The sequence below is a fragment of the Schistocerca cancellata genome, chromosome 4, assembly GCF_023864275.1.
Source record: "Schistocerca cancellata isolate TAMUIC-IGC-003103 chromosome 4, iqSchCanc2.1, whole genome shotgun sequence".
NCBI classification, from domain to species: domain Eukaryota; kingdom Metazoa; phylum Arthropoda; class Insecta; order Orthoptera; family Acrididae; genus Schistocerca; species Schistocerca cancellata.
In genome coordinates, this window is record NC_064629.1 from 251,750,632 (window position 1) to 251,777,547 (window position 26,916).

Consider the following 26,916-nt stretch of genomic DNA (forward strand, 5'->3'; position numbering starts at 1 on the left):
TCTGCCACTGGGCACAAGAGAAATTATGGGACGATGACAGATTTTTTGTATGCATTCTATTTAGCGACGAAGCATCATTCACCAACAGCGGTAACATAAACCAGCATAATATGCACTATTGTTGTTGTTGTTGTTGTTGTTGTTGTTGTGGTCTTCAGTCCTGAGACTGGTTTGATGCAGCTCTCCATGCTACTCTATCCTGTGCAAACTTCATCTCCCAGTACCTACTGCAACCTACATCCTTCTGAATCTGCTCAGTGTATTCATCTCTTGGTCTCCCCCTACGATTTTTACCCTCCACGCTGCCCTCCAATACTAAATTGGTGATCCCTTGATGCCTCAGAACATGTCCTACAACCGATCCCTTCTTCTGGTCAAGTTGTGCCACAAACTTCTCTTCTCCCCAATCCTATTCAATACTTCCTCATTAGTTATGTGATCTACCTAATCTTCAACATTCTTCTGTAGCACCACATTTCGAAAGCTTCTATTCTCTTCTTGTCTAAACTATTTACCGTCCATGTTTCACTTCCATACATGGCTACACTCCATACTATTACGCAATGGAAAATCCACGGTGGCTGCAACAAGTGGAACATCAGCGACCTTGGCGGGTTAACGTATGGTGCGGCATTATGGGAGGAAGGATAATTGGCCCCCATTTTATCGGTGGCAGTCTAAATGCTGCAATGGTAGCTGATTTTCTACGAAATGTTCTACCGATGTTGGTACAAGATGTTTCACTGCATGACAGAATGGCGATGTACTTCCAACATGATGGATGTCCGGTACATAGCTCACGTGCAGTTGAAGCGGTATTGAATTGCATATTTCATGACAGGTGGATTGGTCGTCTAAGCACCATACCATAGCCCGCATGTTCACCGAATCTGACGTCCCCGGATTTCTTTCTGTGGGGAAAGTTGAAGGATATTTGCTATCGTGATCCACTGCCGCCGCCTGACAACATGTGACAGTGCATTGTCAATGCATGTGCGAACATTACAGAAGGCAAACTACTAGCTGTTGGGAGGAATTGCCAAATGCATTGATGTTGACGGACATCATTTTCAGCATTTATTGCATTAATGTGGTATTTACAGGTAATCACGCTGTAACAGCATGCATTCTCAGAAATAAGTTCACAAAGGTACATGTATGACATTGTAACAACCGAATCAAATGTCCAAATTTACCAACGTTCTGTATTTTAATTTAAAAAACCTACCTGTTACCGACTGTTCGTCTAATATTGTGAGCCACATGTTTGTGAGTATTACAGTGCTATCTATCACAAAGCGAAAAAAGTATTTGGCCCGGTCACGATCAATGGATCACTCGTGCATGTGTGTGTGTGTGTGTGTGTGCGTGTGTATGTGTGATGATTGATTGTTCAAAATTGTACAGGTTGTTACGTAATTAGGGATAAGAGAAATATGGCTGAGAAAGCAATGTGCAGTGCATCATATTTACTTTGATTCAAGGTGGTTGATGGTTTTATTTTTGGGTGTGCCTGTCTTGTTCCGTTAACCAAACATGAGGAGAGTGAGGAGCGCTGGAGAAAAGTGTGTTGCATAATTTTCTGTTTTACACATTGATATAACTGCTCTTCAAGTAGGCTGGTCAGTAAGTGCAGACTGGTGTGTTGGAGTTTGCCCTATTACTCTATTCAAAGTAAACCAGGAGAACTGGCAGAAACACCAGCTCTCAGGGCAGCCAAAACACAAGCATTTCCTGAAAGTCTTGAATATATCATTCCAAATACTGCTGGGAAAGTAGATTAGAAAATCCTCACTGAATTGTTTAGGACACTGTGCCGATGCCTGAAACTCAAAAGGGAATACAATGAGAATGGAAGTTTCTGAAATACATTAATTTGCATTGTCATCATAAACTTTGTGAGTGAAACTCATATGTCATTACATGGGTAAGATAAAGATTTTTAGTATTGCAGAAAATGCTGATATTCACAAAAAGTACTTTTGAGAATTACTAAAGTCAGATGAATCAAATATTCTGCCCTGTTGAAGTAATCAAGAGGATTTGATTATTTCAAAATTGAAAGAAAATTGCTTTTCATTCGTATGTACTGTCGCTACTATGATGAAAAGTAACTCTCAAAATTCTGTTTCACCGAAGGACAGGTATTCTTGCTTTGGGTTTATGATGTTGACACTGAACTGTGTGGTAAGAATGTGTTGGCAAATTCTATGTTTAGTGGATTGGTAGCACGGTAGTGTTTTAGAAAGTGTAGGTTCAAAACTTAGTCTAACTATCCTAATTAAGGATTTCAGTCAATTACGTAAATTACCAAAGTTAAATGATAGAATGGTCCCAGGAAATAGACTTCACTTCCTGAAGCTATGATAGAACTGAGGTAGTCTGTCTTCAGTGACATCACTACCAAGGGGGCAACACCAAGAAAAATATCATATCAACAGCTGCTTCCCTCTTACATGAAAGCAGTGAGTGGAATAATCCATATTCTGACAGTCGTTGATGAACATATTTTATAAAACAGTGTGGAATTCTTTAAACCCTCAAATTCCTGCACTTGCTTTCAAAACAGTCAGAGAATTACACACTTTCTGAACTGATTCATGATGATGATGATGATGATGATGATGATGATGATGATGATTGTCCATTGAACTACAGTAAAATAGGGTGAACAGAAACTGTTTCCAACTTCAAATGGAAAAAATTGATAATTTCAAAAAGAAATATGAAAATAAAAATTGTATGGGATTGCACGTAGGTGTAAAATTTATTAGAATCAACATTATTTTTTCTTAAAATGAACATATTTTACAGTTTTGGTGCATTTATTCACCAAATGAGAATACATTAGTACTTTGCATGTATTCCTTTATTATTAACGAGCAATTCATCACCTCTTGGCATTGTTTGAGTCTTGAGCATGAATTTTTGGCATCTCCATTTCTAGCTTCATGACCTCTTTACACTCATTGGAGGGGTGAGTTGTGCTTTTTTTGCGTAGACCATGAGCTAGAAGCCTTGCATAAATAAGCTTTCTGTGGACTGTGGAGTTACAAACATAGACTCAAAAGTGCTCCAGAGCCTTCTTCAAATCTTGACTGGTAGCTCTTTGTTGTTTTTTGCCATCTGCACAAGTTTGCATCAAGTTCTAGGGGACAGTTTGTACTTGTATCTACAGTTCCCTCAATGTGCAGGACTGAAATTAAGGACATCTTTTACCACCTAGCAAATACGGCTTACAGATTTTTTGTGAAATTTGTAACCTGTTGGCTACATCTCATTTTGAATACAGTTTTTCGAGTAACATATTTTTAGAAACAACATTACTTGGCACAGATCACTTTTCTGACCTGTAACCAATAAATATCTGACATACAAAAGAACTACTGATAATAATTAAAATATTGGTGTTCTATGGCTGAAATGTAAGTAGAAATACTCACACATTATGTTTTGATGATACGTTAAGCATAAAACGCACATTAGGTATGTCCCAGCAGAATTAAACTGCCTCCAAAACAGCTGCCTCCATGCAATCTCTGCCCCAACAACAACAACAACAATTGATTGCTTAGGGAGTGCTGCCAACATTGTTATTGGCATAGTACTGCCAATAACAAAGATAAATGTTACCATATAGATGTAATAGTGAAATTTTCAATATCACATGGCTGAATAATTCCAGAGTGAGAGAAACTAGAGAATATCAAACTTTTTGTTTCGAGTCTAGTAACTTTCATGCCTCTGTAGATCTTGAGCCTAACTTCAAGCGTATAAATAGATTTCGGGCCTAGCTCGTGCTTATATAACATAATAACTTCATTGTTCCATTCACCACATAGAGAGGGGTGAATAGAAACTGCAGTGTTGATCTTACTTTATTTCTGAGTACTGGTCTTAAGTGTGAACACACACATGTCAAAATCTGTTTCCGATTTAAAAGAGTAAGAAACAAAATTTATCTGGTAAAAAATTTTATTCGCTACAAAAATGAAACTTATTGCATGAATTGTTGTTGTTTGTTCTGTTTTCCAAAACAAATAAAGATTGTTAGAGACCTAATTTCTTCATTGTAACATTAAATTGGTACACTTGGTTTGTTTGTTAATACATTAATTCACTTATGTGTTTTAAAATGATATCTTTGAATCTGAAGGTCATACCTCAGAAGTTAAAATGAACATGTTTAATTGGCCTGTGGTTTTTTCTGAAGAAAAATATTCATAACCTTTGCCTTCTAAATAACAAATTTTACTTCCATTCAATCTAAATGACTGCTTACTTTTTTGAAATACTTAAACTGCAGCATAATTGTCTGGGTTGAGAACAGTGCCAAGTGATGATTCATTTCTGTTGGATTATTGGTCTTCTTCTGAGGAAATACGGAAAAGAACTGTTTCTATTCACTCCACAAATTCCAAAAATGCAATTCTACATTTTTCAAGTAGCCAAAACGCATGTCAGATTAAAGTATACTTTAAAACTGAAGTTTTGGTTCATGGAATTGGGTTGCAAATTTGCTTATTATGTATTTCAATTAAAACAACAAAATTTAGATTGGTAATGAGGAATGAATTCAGCACCATGTCCAGTGTTTGTCATAGAGTGAATAAAACATAAACTTGGTGTTGCCAACTTTGAAGTTCTCAATTTCCCTCTTATACGGATTCAGTACCAACCTAGGCAAATGAAATCTTTTAATGATATTCCCCATTTATCTTCTGACATGATATCATAGAACTTCATTTGGAAGTTCTGTTTGTATTTACCCAATACGTATTAATAAAGATGCCATTCCAGAACCCAGTACCAGTTGCAGGTTGCCTAGGTTTGTTTTTCAGCATTTTACGTAATTATTGACAGAATTTCAAAATTTAAAATGCTGTCATAATCTACTCGGTAAGAGATGTATTCTTATGTTAAGTGTAACACGATATGACAAGCATCGCAGTAAGGAACTTTCTGTTTGGACGGTAACTTATGGTGTGCAAATACTCGGATTTCATTCATCCAATATTTGAGGCTGGGGGCACTTAATGACCTCCAACAAACTTTACACATAATGTCAAACCTTTAGAAAACTCTTTCTACCTGACACCTCCCACAAAATGATAAAAAGGAAAAAAAAGTTGATCACCTACTAAGTTTTATTTGTTCATGCACTAACACACATCAGAAATGACATTTTAACATAGGAGAAAATGCTGGAAAGTAATGCCTCCAAATTTATGTGAAAACCGTTGCGGCTTTCGAAATACAGTGGATGTTATTAACATTCTATGTCTGTATTCTTGATGTGTACATATTTGCAGCCATCTGCCACCAGAGGGCTCTGAATTGTAGCATGTAACATGGTGGTGTGTAACTTAACTATGTTGGTGCCTGGTAAAGAGCAAGCTTGACTGGGTTTTGAATTGAAAGCGTTCATCCACAAATGGAGCACCTTCTCTTTCAGCATGAAAATGCCAGACGGTGTTGTGACATCTGCAACAATCCAGTGCCTTGAGTTCAGTCATCAATCATCCTCCATACAGTCCTGTCTTGGTCCTATCTGATTTTCATCTGTTTCCAAAACTTAAAGAACACCGTCAAGGACTTCACTTTGAAAGAGGCGAGGTTGTGGCTCTGTCAGCAGTGAGACATGCAACAGTGATGATATCAACAAACTCCTCTCATTGGAAGAAATGTGTTCTTCACCAGGATGACTATGTTTAGAAATAAATGTGTAGGCATGAAGAATAAAGTTATGTATGTTAAAGTTTGTTTTATTTAAAAAACTTTAAGTTTTCATATAAAAAATTTGGAGGCATTACTTTTCAGCACGCCATCATATTACTTCTTTACTGCCAAATGTGTTCGCAACACAGTTTGCAGATAGTATCCATTTATACCACTGAATGTATCTCCAAAAATATATCATTGTATGAAACGCTGTTTGGGAGATATTTCATAGGCATTTAGATGCATGAAAAACTAGTTTTTGCTTAAAATGGGGTGCAAATTATGCAGACTATATTCATCCACTGTTTTGTAATGAGAGCAAGTGGTGACTTCAAACAAACTTTAAGCATGATCTTGAATGGTTTCTGAACTTTTTCTTAATTACATGCTTAACATTAGATATTTAATGTACTGACACTTTTGTAAAGTAATGAGAAGTTTGGAGATGTTTCATACATGGGAGTTAGATTCGTTAAAGAAGTGACGATTACTGGTTGTTTCTATTCACCCAATTTTATGGTACTCTTGTTTGCTACACCAAGTTCTTGCACAAGAAGTTACTAGCAAATTTTGGAGCTAGGAGAACTGACATATTTATAAATGTCATAGTAGACGATGTCGGAAGTTCCGTGAGGCTTGTCACAAATGCTGTTGTACGCAGAGAAGTCACAATGGTAGACACTTGTAGTGAAATGCAGGAAGACCTGCAGAGGACTGACATTGGTGCAGAAAGTGGCAATTTATGCTCAAAATAAACAAATGTAATGTATTGTGTAAAAACTGCAGAATGGCCCATATTATTGTATGATTACATGATTGCAAAACAATCACTGGAATAAGTCACATTCACAAAAGTATAAGAGTAGGGATGTGGAGCGATTACATAAAACTAATCGCTGGTAAGGCAGATGCCACACAGATTCATTGGAAGAATATCTTGGGAAAAGTTAGTCCATCAACAAAGGAGGTAGCTTACAAAACCCTCGTTTACCAATATTGTAATATTGCTAGCCATTATGGAATCTGTACCAGACAGGCTTGATAAAGGAAATAGCGAGTTTACGAAGAAAAGAAATGGAAATCATTTCAGATTAATTTAGTAAACATGGCAGCATCACAGAGATATTCAATCAATCTGCATTGAATATAGTGTGTTCAGTTTGGTAGGAACTCTTCAATCGAATCACACTGTTGGTCTGATATTCCATATGCTCATATTTTGTTCTTTAGGCAGCAATGCACAACAGTATCAAATGCCTTGCAGAAATGGAGGAACATGTCGTCTACCTGGGCACCAGTACCTACCGCCACCTGAGTCGTAGATGGACAGAGCACAAGTTGTGTTTCACATAATGTTTTTTTGTTTTGATTTGTACGGAGGAGTTTTTTTAATTCAACCTAATTTTCAATTTGATATTATTAATGTATGTGCAGCCTGTAGTAGTGTGTTCTATATTTATTTATTTATTTATTTATTTACTTAAATTTTCTTTGCGTGGAGCCATCGTAATGATGGCTTTTGCAAATGTCAGATTTAATACTGTGGTTATATTTACACTTACAAAATGCACTATATTCTGTAGCTGTTGCTTCTTATGTCTATTTTTTTTTACATTTCTCACATTACAACTGATATGCTAATGCCTCATGTTACAATCACTCTTAAAATTCGGTGAAAAAATAAAAACATTTCCCTTATACATTCTTAGAGTGATTGGTAGCTTGTTATACCAAACCAAACCACTGAATATCAACATTTGTATTCTGCAAGCCATATTGTAGTGTGTGGCTGGGGGTACTGTGTGTATCAGTGTCATTTCCTGTTGCACTCGTGAATACTTCATGGGAAGAAAGATTGCTGTTAAGCCTCCATGTGGCCTCAACCTCTTGAGGAGGGAAAACAGTATGTTGATGCCTCGAGGAACATATGTTCTCGGAACTTTAACAGTAAATTACACTGTAATGTAAAATGCCTCTCGTGCGTCATCTGCTACAGGAATTTTTTAAACATTCACACAAATATAGCTTGGAGAAAATGCTGTAAGTGTTATTCCAAAAGGTCTCACACAGTAGAGGCAGTTATTTCATTTTAGTTGATCCTGTGGAATTATCATTTTGTTGCAGATTAGGCAATCCAGTTACAATGAAGAGGGTTGTAACTAAAACAAATTCCACTCATTGTAGTACTGAGGTAAAAACTAATGTAGTCATTGTGATAAGGATAACAGCACCATAGGGATAATTTAAAGGCAAAATTTAACTGTTATAACTTTGTTCAGATATAAATACTGTGACTTCAAATAAGAGCCCATCAATGACAACACAGAAACTTAGAAACATATTTGAGTGAACACTTGATTTCCAAATGTTGTACAGCAGTCACAGTTTTTGAAGAACATCTTTGTGCCAGGCAGAGATATAGATGCCATCACATGCCTAGTGTTATATACAGGTCCATTACATCTTGTACCACCTGTCTTATAATTGTCTTCAGATGATGCATAATTCATTATTCCTGAATTTTCTTAAACAATCCTGATTCTTCTATGGTTGGAACCAAAGTTATGATTTGATTTAACGTAATGTGAGGGTGAGGTGAAATGCTGGCGACCTGATAGTGAAAGACTGTCTCATTTAGGTCAAAATGATTCTGTTCTTTTCATGTAACTTCCTTTTGAGTCAATATACTTTGTTCAGTTTTTAGTAAATATTTTCCATCCTAATGTGTTATCTTGCAGGATTTACAAGATTGCCGTAATCTCATTGGACTGAAAACGGTTTCCAGCTACAAATAGGCAGAAGTGTGAGTCTCATGTCCAGATGGGTGGATGAATTAACAGTATTTACTCAAGTCAAGAGTGTTCTCTCTTTCTTGTTTCCTTGTTGCTAACATGATTTTGTGGGCAGGTGGATTGTCCTGATCAGATATTTTATTTATTTTCTGTCCAGGGTTCTTTCCATGAATTGATTTTAATCCAGTAATACCATAAAATTTTAGTGTCAATTCTTGCTTTATCCTCTGAAAGGCGAGTAATAAAGAAATCTATTCTTTGTCTCATAAAACATAGGCCATATAGCATTTCCAGCAGATGAAATCAGCTTTGCCATTTTTGGTGCATTTCTGGCTAAAAGTGGAGGACAAGCATCACATGTACCATAACAAACTGATGCAAACAAAATAAGATGAATAAATCAATTAAAAAACATGTTAAATTATTTTTAAAATGTTCTAAACACTGCAGAGAAGTTCATTTTCACATTTGCTGCTGTTCAGCGTCCATCTAATAAGGCACCCATCTTGCATAAAGCTTCTCATTCGTACCGTGTTCTTTGATACAACTATCGCGTCAGTTATTTATATACATTTAAATATTGATTGTCCAATAACATTGTGTACTTTATCCTTGTTTTTACCAGTGATTGCAAGTTTCATCTGGATAATTCTCATGTGACGTATTGACAAATTGGAAATCAGCAGACGTCTTATTTTATTAAGATGCAAAAGCAACGTCCTTAGAATACTTCACCAAATTTGAATAAACTTTCGCTGGCAGACTGTTTGAAAGACAAATTTTGTGATAGTGAGGTATTACCGTTTAAAACATAATGTCTTGTCTATCAAGTTGACATGCGATTTACACATATAAAAAACAAAGTTTAATGGGTATCAGTGATATCTTTGAGCCAGGAAGACAACTTTTCAGTGATTGTGATAGTTTTTTTGCCAGTCATATTTTTTCCTTCCATGAATCTTTAAATCTGAAATTATTCTTTACAATTTTCTGTCTCTTGTGTATCTACAAAACTCGTATCAAAATAATCAGTTTTGTATCAGTATTTCTGGTAAATGAATGGAATGACAGTACATATCCTTTGAACAACAGAACATTGTTTACAAAACAGGCATCATGTAAACATTCAACCAAAGAACAAGTTTGGTTGCACCTTCTATTCACCGTTATCATGTTGCTCTGTTTCATTAAGTCCTGGTCACCACATCCAGCTGTCGGTGACCATTTCAGCTGCTAACGCACCTGTTTTCGTATGTGTGGGTGGGTGGGAGGGCACACACACCTAGTTTATCTGTGCTGTTTCCTTTTTGTTTTTTATTTTACATGCCAGATGTTTCTGTCACAAGCATACTGCGCACACAGGTATTCTCTCTCCAACAGCGTGGCTTCCTTCCATGACTTTATGTCAAGTTAGTTTGTTGGTTTGATCCAGGTGTAAGTGCAGTAGGAACTATGAGAATGTAATTCCTCAGAATTACATTCTTGTATAAAGCATTCTATCTTTTCTTGGTGCACCATATCTATGTAAAACCTTAAGCTTTAGATGATCACATCTATCTTCTTCATCAGGAGCAGCAACTACAGTTCCTAGGTAAGGCAGTTGAGGCGATTATCAAAAGCTTGAGATTTTTCGCAGATTTTATATGGCAAGAAAATAGAACCTTGTCTCAGATACTCCATTATAGCTGATTGTGGAAGCTGAAGTGGTATTTCTGTATTAGTGTGTTGAATGAAAGTTTGTTTCTAAAATGATTTGTGCTTCATGCTCAATAAAGGCTCCGCCATCACTGTTCAGCGGCTCCATTGTTACTGCCTTGTACTCAGTGCCAGGCAGCTTTTATGTTACGTGAAAAATCACTATTTTAATCACAACTGTATCTCTTTTGTTGCATGTTTATTAGGCTTCAATGAAATTTTGTGCCAATGAAATCTCTATAAGTGTTTGAAAATGAGATTGAACACTAGCGATTGACCTAATTTATATTGGTGCATTTCGTAGACAAGCACTAAGACTATTAGAGCTTTTCCAGTAATCCTGAAATGTAATGTTAGTCACTGGAAAAATAAAATGGTGCTGTGTCATAGCTTCGAGTTACACTAAAATTAAGTCTCTTGCTTGAATGTGTTTCGAGACTGTTTACATCATGAAACTCTTCCAGTTAGTTCATTTCTGATTAATACCACCATGGAAAAAACTTGATGCTAGGGCTGGAAGACTGAAATAACTGTAAATGAAAATAAAATGTGAGACTATTAAAAATGTTATTCTAACAAACAAACAAACAAAAAAGTCACAAGTTCTGAACAGGATTTAATCTTAAACTTTTTGCAATATATATGTATTTAAAGGAATCTATGTTCACAGGGCCTGCACACAAAAATCGGAGGATGGAACTGTTATCTGTTGACAAGCTTTTGAAGAAGGATGTAACACAACAGGTAATGACATTCATCTTAAATGAAGACTGCATCCTGTGGTACATGTAGATTTCATAAAAAAATTAGCACAAGGCTATCATACGTGTTTATCGCTCCATTTCATGCCTGCTTATACATCACTTAAATAAGTGATTAGATCACTTATTTTCCCCATTCATCTATATGTGAAAGGCATAGTAGAAACAGAATTCTTTCATATGCAGTAACAAATACTGTCTGTTCATTCATTCATTCATTCATTCATTCATTCATTCATTCATTCATACTTTCTACCTCCCCCCACCTTGCCCCCCCCTCCCCGTATCCCAGTATGACTTTGTAGTTATTTTGTATAGAGTACTGGTATTTGTTAGTTAATACAGATATTCATAGATCTTATCAACTGGTACACTTCAATTCCTCTTAATTTTTGTAAATTATGTTTCATGTATCACTCTTAGTGAAGTGACCAGTAAAAATTAAACATTAGCGATGACTCATCACTTACTATCTCTTTTCTTTATGGATTACACTAATTTGAATAACTTTTGAGTAACATACCTTATTAATTTTCAAAATCGCTTGGAAACTATGGATTCTTTCCACACTTGTAAATACTTTTCATAACCCTCAGTATGAATTGAGTAAAAACGATCTAGGTCAAAGCTACTATTGAATCCTCGGTGCTCTAAATTTCAATTTGCAGTGTGTACAGATAAATTATGAATAGTTGCTAGCAAATTTTTACTGGATACACAATATGGATTCTCCTGCAGATTTTGTTTATGCCCAGTATTGTCAGTTAGTGTACTAAGGATGAAGTGTACATGAAGATCAGCACTATATGATGAGATATTTTGTATCTGTGGGGTAGACTATTTAATACATGACACTTAACCACCATACAGAAATCTACTTCAAAAGTAGCATGGCAACTAGGCTTCATGCTGTTGACTTTCTGTGATTATTGTTTTTGGTGCAGTAGATCATGTGATTTGTAGTTGCTTGCTTTTTGACTTGTAAATCTAGCTAAAGTATTTCCCTTCCAACAATAGATATGGCTCAGGATTGTAGAAACTTTATTGATGAGATGCAGTCAGTGAACAGGTGGTAACTCGGTGACTATCAGCGAGCTTTGAATGACTTCTGTGCTTTTTATTAGTGAAAAAGTCACAGGACCATCTCCTGTTGTGAATGCATCGGAGGCCTTGCATTGTTCCTTCTGTTGCCGGTTTGGTCAACAGAGAACCATGATCTGGCACTCAGCAGACACCTCAAGGTTTCTTCAGTCTTTGCATAGATCTGTAGTTGCCTCTCAGGAAAATCTCTGTGAGAACTGGTCAAAATGGTAGCCCTGTACTCCAAGCAGATAGGTTTGAGACATTGTCTCCCACTGATGATAAAGAGAGAACTAGCAGGATATACCTTTCATTGAGCAGTTGTCACCTTTGAAGTCCAGACGAAGGGAAAGAAGGTACTGTTTGTTGATGGATGATAGTTTTAGTTGACTAGTGAAACCTATTAAGAAATTAGTGTTAAGAGAGCAAAATAATTGTGAATTCTGTGTGCATTCTGAGTTGAACTGTCTACCAGTTGGATATGTCATAATGAGAGCTATCAAGAATGTGCTTGTTGTCAGATATAGATCATTACAAATGTTGGTGCAAATAATGTCTATTGCTTGTGATCTGAGGCTGTTTCTTATTCTTTCGTAGGTCACAAGATGGGGGGGGGGGGGGGGGGGGGCTCAGCATAACTGTTGATTTCAGCATCTTACGGAGGACTGACATTAGTTTATCTGGTGGGTTAGGTGCACAACATATAGTGATAAGTCATTTTGGTGGCAGAATGCATCTGAAATTCATGTGGTTCTGTTTTTGACATTAATCAAAACTTGGATATCCTCAGATGAAATGACACTGATTCACAAACTTCATGTTTTAAAAAGTATCAGGTGTGAAATGCTGATAGCCAGAAAATAAAATTTCCAATATTTAACAGCACCTATGTTTGCGGAAAAGACCCAGAACACCCCATTACTCAAGAAAGTAACGACCCTCACATAATACTTGAGACCACATGTAAAATATACAGAAATGTTAAACATGTGGAACATTAATTGGGAAGGTACACAGGGGATGTATTTGCAGCAACAAGCAAATATATAAGGTCCAGCAGGATGAAATGGACCACTCTCTGAAAATACATGGGGAAGAGGAACTGGCAGCCAACATTTTACAATGTGTTGCTAAATAATACTTACTGCATTAGTAGACAACTGCCGTGAGCAACTAGTCTGGTGACAAATATGCAAGGCACATGCATGGCTTTCAACAGCATGAAGTAATGCTCGCTGCACCCTGATATGAGTGAAAATTACGTATTCCAATGACTTTTGTATATATTTGGTAACACCTTTCAGAGTATCCCTTGCTCCCTGCGACGCACTGAAGTGACAGAAGTGATGGGTTACTTCATAATATTGTGTCAGACCTCCTTTTGTTTGGCATGGTGCTGCAGCTCTGTGTCATGGACTCAACATGTCATTGGAAGTCCCCTACAGAAATATTGAGCCATGTTGCCTCTATAGCTATCCATAATTGTGTAAGTGTTGCTGGTGCAGGACTAGGTGCATGAACTGACCTCTCAGTTGTCCCATAAACATCTGTTTGCATTCACGTTGGATGATATGGGAGGCCAAGCAGTTCACTAGAACTGTCCAGAATGTTCTTCAAACCAATCATGAACAGTTGTGGCCTGAAGACATGGTGCATTGCCATCCATATAAATTCCATCTTTAGGGAACATGACATCCATGAATGACTGTAATTGGTCTCCAAGTAGCCGAACATCTGGAGGACCCAGTCCCTTCCATGTAAACACAGTCCACACCATTATGGAGCCACCACCAGCTTGCATAGTGCCTTCTTGATGACTTCGATCCAAGGTTTCATGGTGTCTGTGCCACACTGAAACCCTACCATCGGCTCTGACCAACTGAAATCAAGAGCGATCTGACCAAGCTACGGTATTACTGTAGCAAAGGTACTCACATCAGTCGTCGGCTGTCATAACCCATTAACATCCTATTTCGCAGCACTGTTGTAACAGATTCATTAGTCATACATCCCACATTGATTTCTGTGGTTATTTGATGCAACATTGCTTGTCTCTTAGCACTGACACCTCTCTGCAAGTGCCACTGCTTTCAGTCATTAAGTGAAGGCCATCAGCCACTGTGTTGTCTGTGTGAAAAGAGGTAATGCCACACACTCTTAACACTGTTGATCTCAGAATATTGAATTCTCTGACAGTTTCTGAAATATAAATATGAATGTAGGCTCTTGCGACCATTGTCACATTCAGTAAAATTTTTCTGGGTTTGTGACCCCATTGTCAGTATATATAAAACTACCGATGTTTCGGTCCCTGTTGCAGGCAACTTTTTTCAGGGTGTTTCTGCTTACTGCTGAATGAGAGAACTTTGTTTCTTATATACCTGCAGGCATGGCTGTTATCAAATTCTGATAGGCCATTTAGGATGAAGGGGAGGGATGTTACAAGTCTTTATTGGTGTTTTTTTTTTATTTGTTTTCATTGGTGGAAACCAGACATTTTGATTGGTGTTTGCATTACTGCTTGTAATTGGTGGAAATTGGTGAATGGAAAACCAGGCGGCAGCTGTGATGTGGTGGTGTTTTCCTGCTTTCTAGTGCTGGCTGAGGTGCGCTAGTACTCTATGTACCTGTGGCCACTGTGGTCTCCCACGTGCCTGTATGTGTTGCTTCACTTGAGCTATCATCTCGTAGTGCTGTTATTGCTGGCAGCCAAGATGTCGGGAGTTGGTAGCCGTCTTCTCTGTTCATGTAGGCCGGTCGCTTGGCCATTTCTATTGCCTCTCTAATCTTCTGTCTGATAGTAAGAGGCTGTTTACACAGTATGTGAGCGTCACCAAAATGAATCTGTTTGCTGCACTCATCCTGGTGTTCTGCCACCACTGACTTGGTGTGCTGTCTCAGTCGGATATATCTTTTATGTTCAAATATCCATGTGCTGATTGGTTGCCCCGTCTTGCCTACATACACTAATCCACATTTGCACTGATTTCGTAAACTCCAGCAGCATGTAGTTTGTCAGGTGTATCTGCTGTTGTGCGAAAAAATCTTTTATCTTGTTGCTGCTTCGGAAAATTGGTTTGATGCATGCTCGGTGGAGAATTTTGCCCACCCGTTCAGTGACGCCGTGAACATATGGTAACAAAGCAATGTTTTGTGCTTCCTTTTGCTCTCTTCTATTGCCTCCATTCTTTGTCGCCATAGTTTTATCTATTACTTTTATTCCTTAAACATTGGCACAAAAAATGGACTTGAGGTTTTGTAGTTCACCCTTTAGATGTTCCTCATTGCTGATCCTGTGAGCCTTCTTGGTTAAAGTGTGCAAGGTGGATTTATTCTGCGGGTGATGATGGGAGGAGGCATGCAGGTACTTAACAGTACTCGTTGGCTTCCTATATACTCTATGGCCTAGTTTACCATCAGGCTTTTTGTAAATTCCCATCTTGAGGAAAGGCATCACCCCATTCTTTACCATCTCCATAGTGAATTGGATTCTGCTGTGCTGCTGGTTGAGGTGTCAGAGGAAATTTGTAGCTCTTCCTCTCCATGTGGCCAGATAATGAAAGTATCATCAATATTGGAGCCAACATTCTGGGTGTAATGGTGCAGACTGGAGAGCTGTTTCTTCAAAAGCTTCCATGAAGATGGCTGCTGCAATAGGTGAGAGAGGGGAGCCCATAGCTACACCATTCTGCTGTAAGCGAGAATACCCTGAAGAAGGTCACTTGCAACAGGGACCGAAACGTCGGTAGTTTTATATATATTGACAATGCGGCCACAAACCCAGAAAAAGATTTCTGAAATGGTCTGTCCCATACATCTAACTCCAACTACCATTCCATGTTCAAATTCTGTTAATTCCCACCTTTTGGCAATAATCACATAGGAAACCTGAATCACCTGTGAACAAATGACAGCTTCACCAATTTAGTGTCCTTTCATACATTTTGGACACAATGCTACTGCCATCTGTATGTGTGCATATTGCTATCACATGACTTCTGTCACCTCACTGTAAGATGTTCCATTGTCACACATCAGGGTGGTTGTTGAAGCAGCCCCAAAGCTTTAATGTTACAAGACTGGTGGTGCTCAGAAACTCCATGTTCACCAAATCCATACCCATTAGAAAGGGCCTAGGCATGTGGGAATTTGGGGCAATGATTCATGGGTGCAGCAGCCAAGGACGTCTATATAGTATCTACTGAATAATCGCTCTGCTTGAAGTGAACTTGTTATCACACAAATTTCTCTCTCTCTCTCTCTCTCTCTCTCTCTCTCTCTCTCTCTCTCTGTGCGATGGAAATGGCGTGTGGTTCCAAATGCTATATTGAGGTATTTCTTGCCATTCTTGAAACACATGATGTGTTAGTTCATGAAGACTGCTGGCTGGAGGCTGGTAGGCTGGTAAGTCATTCCAGACATACACTGTGGGCAATAAATTGGGGAAACAGTCAGTCAGCAAGGATCCCTACATGTGTTGTTGTGTGAATTGGAATGTAGGGTCTTGCAGTATGCTGTTGGTATACGCCTATCAGTACATTGGTCATGAAGGGTATGACACCAGATTTACCATTCATGCCACATACTGGGGAACACTTGGCTTCCCTTCATTGATTACCAAGTTTGCAATAAAGTTGTATAATAGTTGTCATAGCCAGTAGCTTCCCACACCACGATTCCTGGAGTTGGAGAGTAATGCATCTCCAGAATTGCTGCTTCCTGTGGCCTTCCAGTGGGTCTACAGACACATTTACAGTGATTTGACCATCACAGACAGAAGGCAGACACATGGCTGAACACCACAGAATGCCACTCAATGTCCCAGTTGACTTTGGCCCACTCCATGCAAGTTATCTGCTGTCTGTGGACTGTGCAGTAAACGACATATGACAACTTAATATCTTGACCCAGCTGCCAGTAATCTGTTTCCCCACAGTTTGTAATGACACTCTTCCTGTAGCCGCTGCCATCTATCTGTTCATCAGAACCAGTCATACAATCCTATCATTTTCTCATGGTGTGGTCCATCTAGAAGGAACCGTGACTACTCTTGCCACACACATCCTGAGACCATCTCAACATGATTCATTATGAAATAATTGCACTACAGCTAATTGTCTGTGATCTCTCATGATGGAGCTCCCATATCGCTCATGTCAATGATTCTACCTTCCCAAAGTCTGAAAGATGGCAACCTGCTGAATGTCCACATCCTTTGGGAGAGATGTACTGAAGTTTCCACTTGAAAGTGTTTCATAAATGTTACACACACCCAATAGCCATCAGGTATTAACACCATTATTCATATGTAGGAATGGATTTTTTTCTGCATTGAAAGAATACTTGCCTAAGGATGAAATGAAAATCAATGTATCCCACAGACAAGTAAATATTCAAGGATCAGTTTGGTAATGTTCAGTCAAGATGTTCATGAGGTAACACTTTCCATTTTGGTTAGTGTGTTGTAGTGATTATTATAACATAAGAAAAAGTTCAACAAAATAGCTGGGAGATATTTTGTGTTTAAAAGAGCAATTAAACATTCTACTTATGTGGTGAATTTGGAACATTTTCTTGAAATCTGACAATTGTAAAAGAACTAGGTCAAAAATGAAAAATCCAGGTTGGGATAATGACAGTGTTATGAAAAGGAGAAATTCCTACTCGCCGTATAGTGGAAATGTTGAGCTGTTGCGTTACAGACAGGCACAACAAAAAGATTTCTAAACAAGTAAGTTATCGACCAATAAGCCTTCTTCTGAATTAGAAAAAAAACACACACACACACACACACACACACACACACACACACACACACACACACAGTCTCTGGCTGCCGAGGCCAGGCACTGTGTGTGTGTGTGTGTGTGTGTGTGTGTGTGTGTGTGTGTTGTCTAATTTAGAAGAAGACTTTTGGCCAAAAGCTCACTTGTTTAGCAGCCTATCTGTTATGCCTGTTACCCATCTGCGACTCAGCATTTCCTTTTCATAATACTGTAATTGTAAAAGAACTGATAGACAACTTAAAAAATAAAAAAAAGACTAATCTAGCTTTTGGTACTTCATTATTAGTTCATGAGGGAGGAAAAAGTGTTGGGTGTTGGGTTGCTGGAGGTTGATAAGGAGGAGGCCACTTGGAACCAAACTTGAGAGGGATCCACCTGTTGTGAGCATGAGATGAATTCTTCCTCATCCTCCCTCAGGTAGGAACTAACAACTTCAAAAGCTAGGTCTAGTTTTTGTTACTTCTAAATATGTATGTTGCCAGAACTTGGAATTCTGCCTCATGACGATAAATTCTGTCTTCGGGTAATTTTAGTTCTATCAAGTGCACTCCCCATTGGATACAGTTAAATATAAGAGAGTTGTGGTTAATTCTGAACACTTAGTCACACACATTTGTATAATGTATTAAAAGACAGAAAAGATGTACACTGGTTTAATGTTACCACATGCAGAATATTTTGAAAATGGAAATTAGTGTTGTTGTTCTTGGAAACAGAATACATTTAAAGTGATAGGAAATCTTAATAGCAGTTCATGCACCTATAAAATGTGTGGAACATGAGGGCTACAATTAAGTTTATAATAACGTCTTGGTAAAGGATGCATCATAAAATCTTTAAGCAATGTATCTTAGGTGAAGTCAGTTAATGTAATGAAACTTTCTGTTAAGTCTCATACATCAATCTGTTGCTGAAATTGATGACTTAAAAATTAAAGTTTAAAATTCAACATTTAAATGTACATTCCTACATCAGAAGATTGTTAAATCTACATCGGTATTTCACAAACCACTGTATGGTGCGTGCTGAGAGAACCCTGTATCCCTACCAGTCATTTCCTTTTCCATTCCACTCGCAGATAAAAGCAAGGGAGAAATGACTACTTATATGCCTCTGCATAAACCCTAATCTCTGCAATCTTACCTTCCACGTGTGAAATGTGTATTAGTAGCTGTGGAATCATCCTGCAATTAGCTTCAAATGCTGGTTCTCTATATTTTCTCAATAGTGCTTGCCAAAAAGAACATCAGCTTCTCTCCAGTGATTCCCATTTGAGCTCCCAAAGTATCTCTGTAGTACTAAAGTGTTGTTTGAACCTACCGGTAATAAATCTTGCTGCCCGCCCCCCTCTTAATTGCTTAGGTGCCTTCTTTTAATATGATCTGGTGTGGATCCAAAACAGTCTAATACTACTCAGCAAGTTGCATTAGTATTCTGTATTGCAATCTCTTTTACAGATAAACCACACTTACGTAAAATTCTACCAATAAACTGAAGTAGATCGTTTGCCTTCCCTACTACAATCCTTACGTGCTTGTTCCATTTCATATCAATTTTCAGTGTCACACATAGATTTTTAAATGATTATAATGTTGTGTTGGCAGCAGAGCCAACACCATGTTACTAGTGGGGGCCGAAATGCATGTGTTTTAGCTCACACAGGCTGGCGTGAGGAGGGAAGGACTATACTGACGTGAGGTCTGCAACATGTCAAGGAACTTTCATACTTAACTTTAATCCATTAATAATGAACGTCGCTCTTGACGGTACATGATTCACAATATTATCTGTTCATAATACATTCTTGAGTAGAGCGCCTTGCTAGGTCGTAGCAAATGACGTAGCTGAAGGCAATGCTAAACTGTCGTCTCTGCAAATGAGAGCGTATGTAGTCAGTGAACCATCGCTAGCAAAGTCGGCTTTACAGCTGGGGCGAGTGCTAGGGAGTCTCTCTAGACTAGTCCTGCCGTGTGGCGTCGCTCGGTCTGCAATCACTGATAGTGGCGACATGCGGGTCCGACGTATACTAACGGACCGCGGCCGATTTAAAGGCTACCACCTAGCAACTGTGGTGTCTGGCGGTGACACCACAGATAATGTTTCAAGCAGGACACTAAGAGTGCTGTATCTGAACATTACTTGTTTGTTTTTCCTACTCATTTGCATTAACTTAAATTTTTCTACATTCAGAGCAAGCTGCCATTCATGACACCAACTAGAAATTTTTGCCTAAGTTATCTTAAATCCTCCTACAGTCACTCGCTGATGACACCTTCCCGTGCATCACGGCATCGTCAGCAAACAGCCGCAGTCTGCTGCTTACCCTGTCCACCAGACCACATATATATATAGAAAATAAGAGTGTTCCTGTCACAATTCCCTGGGAAGCTCGTGACATCTACATCTACATCTACATTTATGCTCCACAAGCCCCCAACAGTGTGTGGCAGAGGGCACTTTACGTGCCACTGTCATAACCTCCCTTTCCTGTTCCAGTCGCGTATGGTTCGCGGGAATAACGACTGCCGGAAAGCCTCCGTGTGCGCTCGAATCTCTCTAATTTTACATTCGTGATCTCCTCGGGAGGTATAAGTAGGGGGAAGCAATATATTTGATACCTCATCCAGAAATGCACTCTCTCGAAACCTAGACAGCAAGCTACACCGTGATGCAGAGTGCCTCTCTTGCAGAGTCTGCCACTCGAGTTTGCTAAACATCTCCGTAACGCTATCACGCTTACCAAATAACCCTGTGACAGTGACCTTTGCCTTTTGCGGGCAAGTGCTCTTGCACTAGAGCACTTGCCCGCGAAAGGCAAAGGTCCCGAGTTCGAGTCTCGGTCGGGCACACAGTTTTAATCTGCCAGGAAGTTTCATATCAGCGCACACTCCGCTGCAGAGTGAAAATCTCATTCTGGAAACCTGTGACAAAACGCACCGCTCTTCTTTGGATCTTCTCTATCTCCTCTGTCAACCCGACCTGGTACGGATCCCACACTGATGAGCAATAGTCAAGTATAGGTCGAACGAGTGTTATGTAAGCCACCTCCTTTGTTGATGGACTACATTTTCTAAGGACTCTCTCAATGAATCTCAATCTGGCACCCTCCTTACCAACAATTTTATGTGATCATTCCACTTCAAATCGTTCCGCACACATACTCCCAGATATTTTACAGAAGTAACTGCTACCAGTGTCTGTTCCGCTATAATATAATCATACAATAAAGGATCCTTCTTTCTATGTATTCGCAATACATTACATTTGTCTATGTTAAGGGTCAGTTGCCACTCCCTGCACCAAGTGCCTATCCGCTGCAGATTTTCCTGCATTTTGCTGCAATTTTCTAATGCTGCAACTTCTCTGTATACTACAGCATCATCCGCGAAAAGCCGCATGGAACTTCCGACGCTATCTACTAGGTCATTTATGTATATTGTGAAAAGCTATGGTCCCATAACACTCCCCTGTGGCACACCAGAGGTTACTTTAATGTCTGTAGGTGTCTCTCCATTGAGAATAACATGCTGTGTTCTGTTTGCTAAAAACTCTTCAATCCAACCACACAGCTTGTAACGTGCCGGGCTGTATCCGTGTATTAGTGCCACTTAAAAGTTCACGTCACAACCGGATGTACCGGTATTGAAACATTTCCTCACCCAGTAGATAGTGCGCAGTGTTCTCAACGTACCTTGCTTTGCTTATTCAATATTGTCTTCCCAGTAGCTGCGTCCGTCTCACCTAAATCACACTGAAATTAAGAAGCCAGAATCCTAGGTTAAGTTTTCCAAAATCAAAAGTCAAGATTGTATTCATTGTTGAACATTTATGTCAACCACAATGCGACTTATTTGTTATCACTCACACACACAATATTCATGTGACCAGGCCTCTTACACTTAATCGTCACATTAGGTAGGTCAAAAACTTCCAGTCTTTAACAAAGTTCACAATTACAATTACCGAAAAATTAACCAACTTGCCGCACTTCTGCTCCAAGAGAATCTGACCGAGAACTAACTGAGAACTGCACCAGCTCGGACCTTATATAGATGAGCGCTTGGATATTTTACTATTTATATTATAGTTTATCCTAGGGTTAAAATGATCCTTCCTAATTGGTTTTGAAGTTAACTATTGGGTTTTATTATTTAAATAACATGAGTGAGCTGTATCAATTTAAATACGTGGAACTAACTTATGCATCCGCCATGGGAATTCCTGACTTACAACCATGGCAGCCCTCTTGAACAATAATTTTTACATATTCAAATTTACATAATTCTTGATTAATGCACTTACAAAGTTGAGACTGGAGTCATTTTATGTAGAAAAATAAAGGTAGCAAAAGTATCGAAACAGATCTCTGAATTATTTAGTAGGTTGGTCACAATTGGCACTGAAAGTCATACAGGCTACAGATTTTAAGTGTTAATATCTAGTTAAGTAACAGACTTTAGGTTAATTTAAACACTTTGCTGGAATAAGCAAAATTTAGGCTTTCTTTTAGATGCATTCTTATAGCTGAATTCGATCTATTAGCACACTCTAATTTTACTTAATATGTATTGCACTATATACGTCATTGTTCATAACTGTTAATATGATGCATTTCCAATAAAACTAATTAGCTCATTACTTTCAGAATGGACATTAGAATGTACTGAAATAATAGATTCTACAAGGGGAATTTTTTTTAAAACTATTTCTGAATTCTGTACTAAGAGGCTGAAGGCCACACAATCTGTAGTCGGAATCTGAGTAGTTAAAATGAAAAAAAAGTTCATTGCTTCACTAAGTTACTGAAGGAGTGTAAAACCAAAACAGGATAGCAGTGCGCAACCCTGCTTCATTACAAGCTGGTCTGATATTCCATAGGCTCTTACTTTATCAGGCGACAGTGCGGAACTGTACCAAACGCCTTCCGGAAGTCAAGGAAAATTGCATCTACCTGGGAGCCGGTATCTAATATTTTCTGGGTCTAATGAACAAATAAAGCGAGTTGGGTCTCACAAGATCGTCGTTTCCGGAATCCATGTTGATTCCTACAGAGTAGATTCTGGGTTTCCAGAAATGATATGATACGTAAGCAAAACACATGTTCTAAAATTAAACAACAGATCGGCATCAGAGATATAGGCCTATAGTTCTGCGCATCTGCTCGATGACCCTTCTTGAAAACTGGGACTACCTGTACTCTTTTCCAATCATTTGGAACCTTCCGTTCCTCTAGAGACTTGCGGTACACGGCTGTTAGAAGGGGGCAAGTTCTTTCGCGAACTCTGTGTAGAATCGAATTGGTATCACATCAGGTCCAGTGGACTTTACTCTGTTGAGTGATTTCAGTTGCTTTTCTATTCCTTGGACACTTATTTCGGTGTCAGCCATTTTATTGTTCATGCGAGGATTTAGAGAAGGAACTGCAGTGCGGTCTTCCTCTGTGAAACAGCTTTGGAAAAATGTGTTCAGTATTTCAGCTTTACGCATGTCATCCTCTGTTTCAATGCCATCATCATCCCAGAGTGTCTGCATATGCTGTTTCGATCCACTTACTGATTTAACGAAGACCAGAACTTCCTAGGATTTTCTGTCAAGTCGGTACATAGAATTTTACTTTCGAATTCACTGAACACTTCACGCATAGCCCTCCTTACGCTAACTTTGACATCGTTTAGCTTCTGTTTGTCTGACAGGTTTTGGCTGCGTTTAAACTTGGAGTGAAGCTCTCTTTGCTTTCGCAGTAGTTTCCCAACTTTGTTGTTGAACCACGGTGGGTTTTTCCCGTCCCTCACAGTTTTAATTGGCACATACCTGTCTAAAACGCATTTTACGATTGCCTTGAACTTTTTCCATAAACACTAACATTGTCAGTGTTGGAACAGAAATTTTTGTTTTGATCTGTTAGGTAGTCTGAAATCTGCTTTGTATTACTCTTGCTAAACAGCTAAACCTTCCTCCCTTTTTTTATATTCCAATTTACTTCCATATTCAGGGATGCTGCAGTGGCCTTATGATCACAGATTCCCTGTTCTGCGCTTACAGTCGAAAAGTTCGGGTCTGTTTGTTATCAGTAGGTCCAAGATGTTATCTCCACGAGTCGGTTCTCTGTTTAATTGATCGAGGTAATTTTCGGATAGTGCACTCGGTATAATGTCACTCGATGCTCTGTCCCTACCACCCGTCCTAAACATACCCGTGCGTCTGATGAACACTTGCCTTTGAGGACAATGTTCTGGGTTCTTTTAAATAAGAAGTCTTTGAGGGACTTTCGTTTCTGGGAACCTCTTCTGTAAACTTGTAACTTTGTTAATAGTTGGGAGTGTGACACCATGTTAAATGCTTTACAAAAATCAAGGAATATGGACTCTACCTGTTGTCCTTCGTCCATAGTTCTCATAGTTCTCAGGATATCATGAGAGAAGGGCAAGCAGAGTTTCACATGTGTGAAACACAGCTCACTTTTCTCACACACAATATCCTTCAGAAAACTGTTCCAGGTGGACAAGTGTATACCATCTTCCTCATTTCTCAATAAGCATTTTACATTACCGGACTGTCAGTTGTTAATCGAATTACTCATATATGTCGTATGTTAACCGGGGACCTAGAAATGGCGGAGAGGCTCCGTCTTTGCCGCAACTGCAACCGCAGTGGTCCACAACCCGACGACGACTGCTGCAGTTCACTTCACCCTCCACTGCCCCGCACCGAACCCAGGGTTATTGTGCAGTTCAGCCCCCGGTGGACACCCCCCCCTCTGCCCCCCACCTTGTTAGGTTATTGGGGTTCCATATCTCATTCAGTAAAAACAGAACCTGTTTGTCAAGACCCCATTTTCTGAGGAATAGTTTGAGGTATCATGTTGAAATTTATATCAGCTGCGAAGGCTATGGTCCCTTAGCACTGTAAGTAACTGAAGCTTTTAAGTCAATGCAGGCATAAGATATGGCCATATATGTCACATATTGTGACAGTTGCAAACTCACTCATCAAAATCTATAGAGGGAGGTATTTATAGACATGTTGAGCACTGTGGCGTAGCAGTAAAGTGACTGCCTAGAAAACAAAGGGTCATGGGATCGAATCTCTGTTGAACTATGGATTTTTCTGTCTCCATTCTAACATTGCCTTCACCTCTCAACCAAAACAACCTGTGGTTTGGATTCCACATTAAACTAAAGGTCCTCTTTGCCCAGTGGAATAACTGGGATAGACTCGGGACACAAACGTTGTCAAAGTGGTGCACAATAGAACTGCTTGCATCAGGCCATTGAGTTACACGAAGCTGTCGTTGTCGTTGTGTGAGTCCTACTCACATTTGTCTTTTTTTTTTTTTTTTTTTTTTTTTTTTTTTTTTTTTTTTTTTGCCCCCACAAAGGGTACCAGTCAAATTAGCTCTGTATATGAATGGTTTTGCCTTGGAGAAAGGATTGGCTTTTATGTAGTAATTGTGTGTGTAGCATGTCCTCTTCAAATACTATAGTTTCAGCACATCTATAAAAAGTACTCCCGTAGTCATAGAATTTTATGAGAGGGAGAGGTAAACTAGATGTAATTCTTTTTTTCATAAATATTAGTGTCAGTTGGATAATACGTAGTATTCTGAATTTCCATATTTTTAGCTTTTTTGAAGGGTTTCCCAGCTTTGATGAATAATCATTTTATATTAATTGTATAGAGCATGCTGTAGCACTACCTTCATTATGTAGAATTACTGTTTTTATTCTTGCTGACAACCTTGGACCCAGTTATCTTTCATAACATTACTTCATCATACAGGTACAGTGTTCCTGTGGATTATTTCTTTTCTCCATGTCGTGTGTAAAACAGAAATATCTCTAACAAAATTGTTTACTTTAATTTAGCATTCACCAAAAGTGTTACCAATTTTCTGTGAGATAGATGGAATTCAAAACATTTTCTTAAAGAATAAAATTTGTTTTTACTCTGTTCTTTTGTATACTATGGGCTGATGTACAATTGTATAGAAAGATTTTTATTTTTACAGTGAAGCGTCTGGAGTGAACTTAAGTGAACATGGACATGGAAAAAATCTTGTTAATGGCAAAGAATGAACATTCAGTAAACTAATTCAGCAATAAAACTGCCACTTTGCTTCATGTCATTTGATGTTACTGTAGCAATTGAAAGTGCTGTTGAGAGGAAGTATGGTATTGTGAATATTTTGCTTTAATGTACTCAAGATGTAATGTTCCTTCAAGAAGCTGAAATACTGTTTTGTAACAAATGTAAAAAATTAGGTTGAAATATATAGTGATTCTAATTACAGAAGTTATTCAACAGTTTGTTTTATTTGAATAGTAGTTTCTGTGTTACACTGCAGCAAAGCAATAGTATTTTAAGTTGTTGTATCTGGCAAATATTTACACTTGGATATAAAAATATGAAGACAGCCACGTGCAGTAGTACGTGACATTTGGTTTGCTGTTTATTGTGTAATAAGAATGGAAGGCAGAAGAGGTTTGGCTACATTTAGTTCTGTATAGTGTGTAGATTCATTTCTTTATTTAAACCATAATGTTCCAGTCAAAAACTGACACATTAACAGACAGAATATTCATGAATAAAATTAAACCTTTAATAGTGAGTTGAACCCTACCACTAAAAATACATTACAATTGAAGATGCAACTATTTATGTTCTAATTGTACATCATTCACTCTCCACAAGATCTTACGTGCATCTAGTGAGTGAGGTGGCACAGTGGTAAGACACAGGACTTTAGAGAGACTGGCACTAAAAATCACTTTCATTAATATAAATACCAAAATGGTTCCTCTGAAAATGATACAGTAGATTCCCTTCCACAGCCCAAGCTTCTGTTCCATTCCTAGTGACCACAAGCTTGATGAGACATTAAAAGCTGGTCTTCCTTCCTTCTTATTTGCAGATCAAATCCACTTGTGTGGGCATACTGTAGAACCAAACATGCGGACTTCTGGAAGTTCAAAACTTTTGTTTCTTGCTTCAACCAAGTATGCATAATGTGGGTTTATCACTTTACTGAATCTGTCAGATGAGGAAAACTTACAGAATTCTGCTTACAAGATTCCTAGCAGA

The 26,916-nt window shown here is 38.5% G+C and overlaps 1 long non-coding RNA gene across 2 annotated transcripts in view; it reads left to right on the forward strand.

The window, feature by feature from the left end:
• Positions 1–26,136, forward strand: part of LOC126183532 (uncharacterized) — a 72,479-nt gene extending 46,343 nt beyond the window's left edge. For both annotated transcript variants that reach the window (XR_007536764.1, XR_007536765.1), the window contains exons 4-5: positions 10,879–10,952; positions 25,844–26,136. This is a non-coding gene — a long non-coding RNA (uncharacterized LOC126183532). The remainder of the gene's footprint in view (positions 1–10,878; positions 10,953–25,843) is intronic.
• Positions 26,137–26,916: the final 780 nt, after the last annotated feature.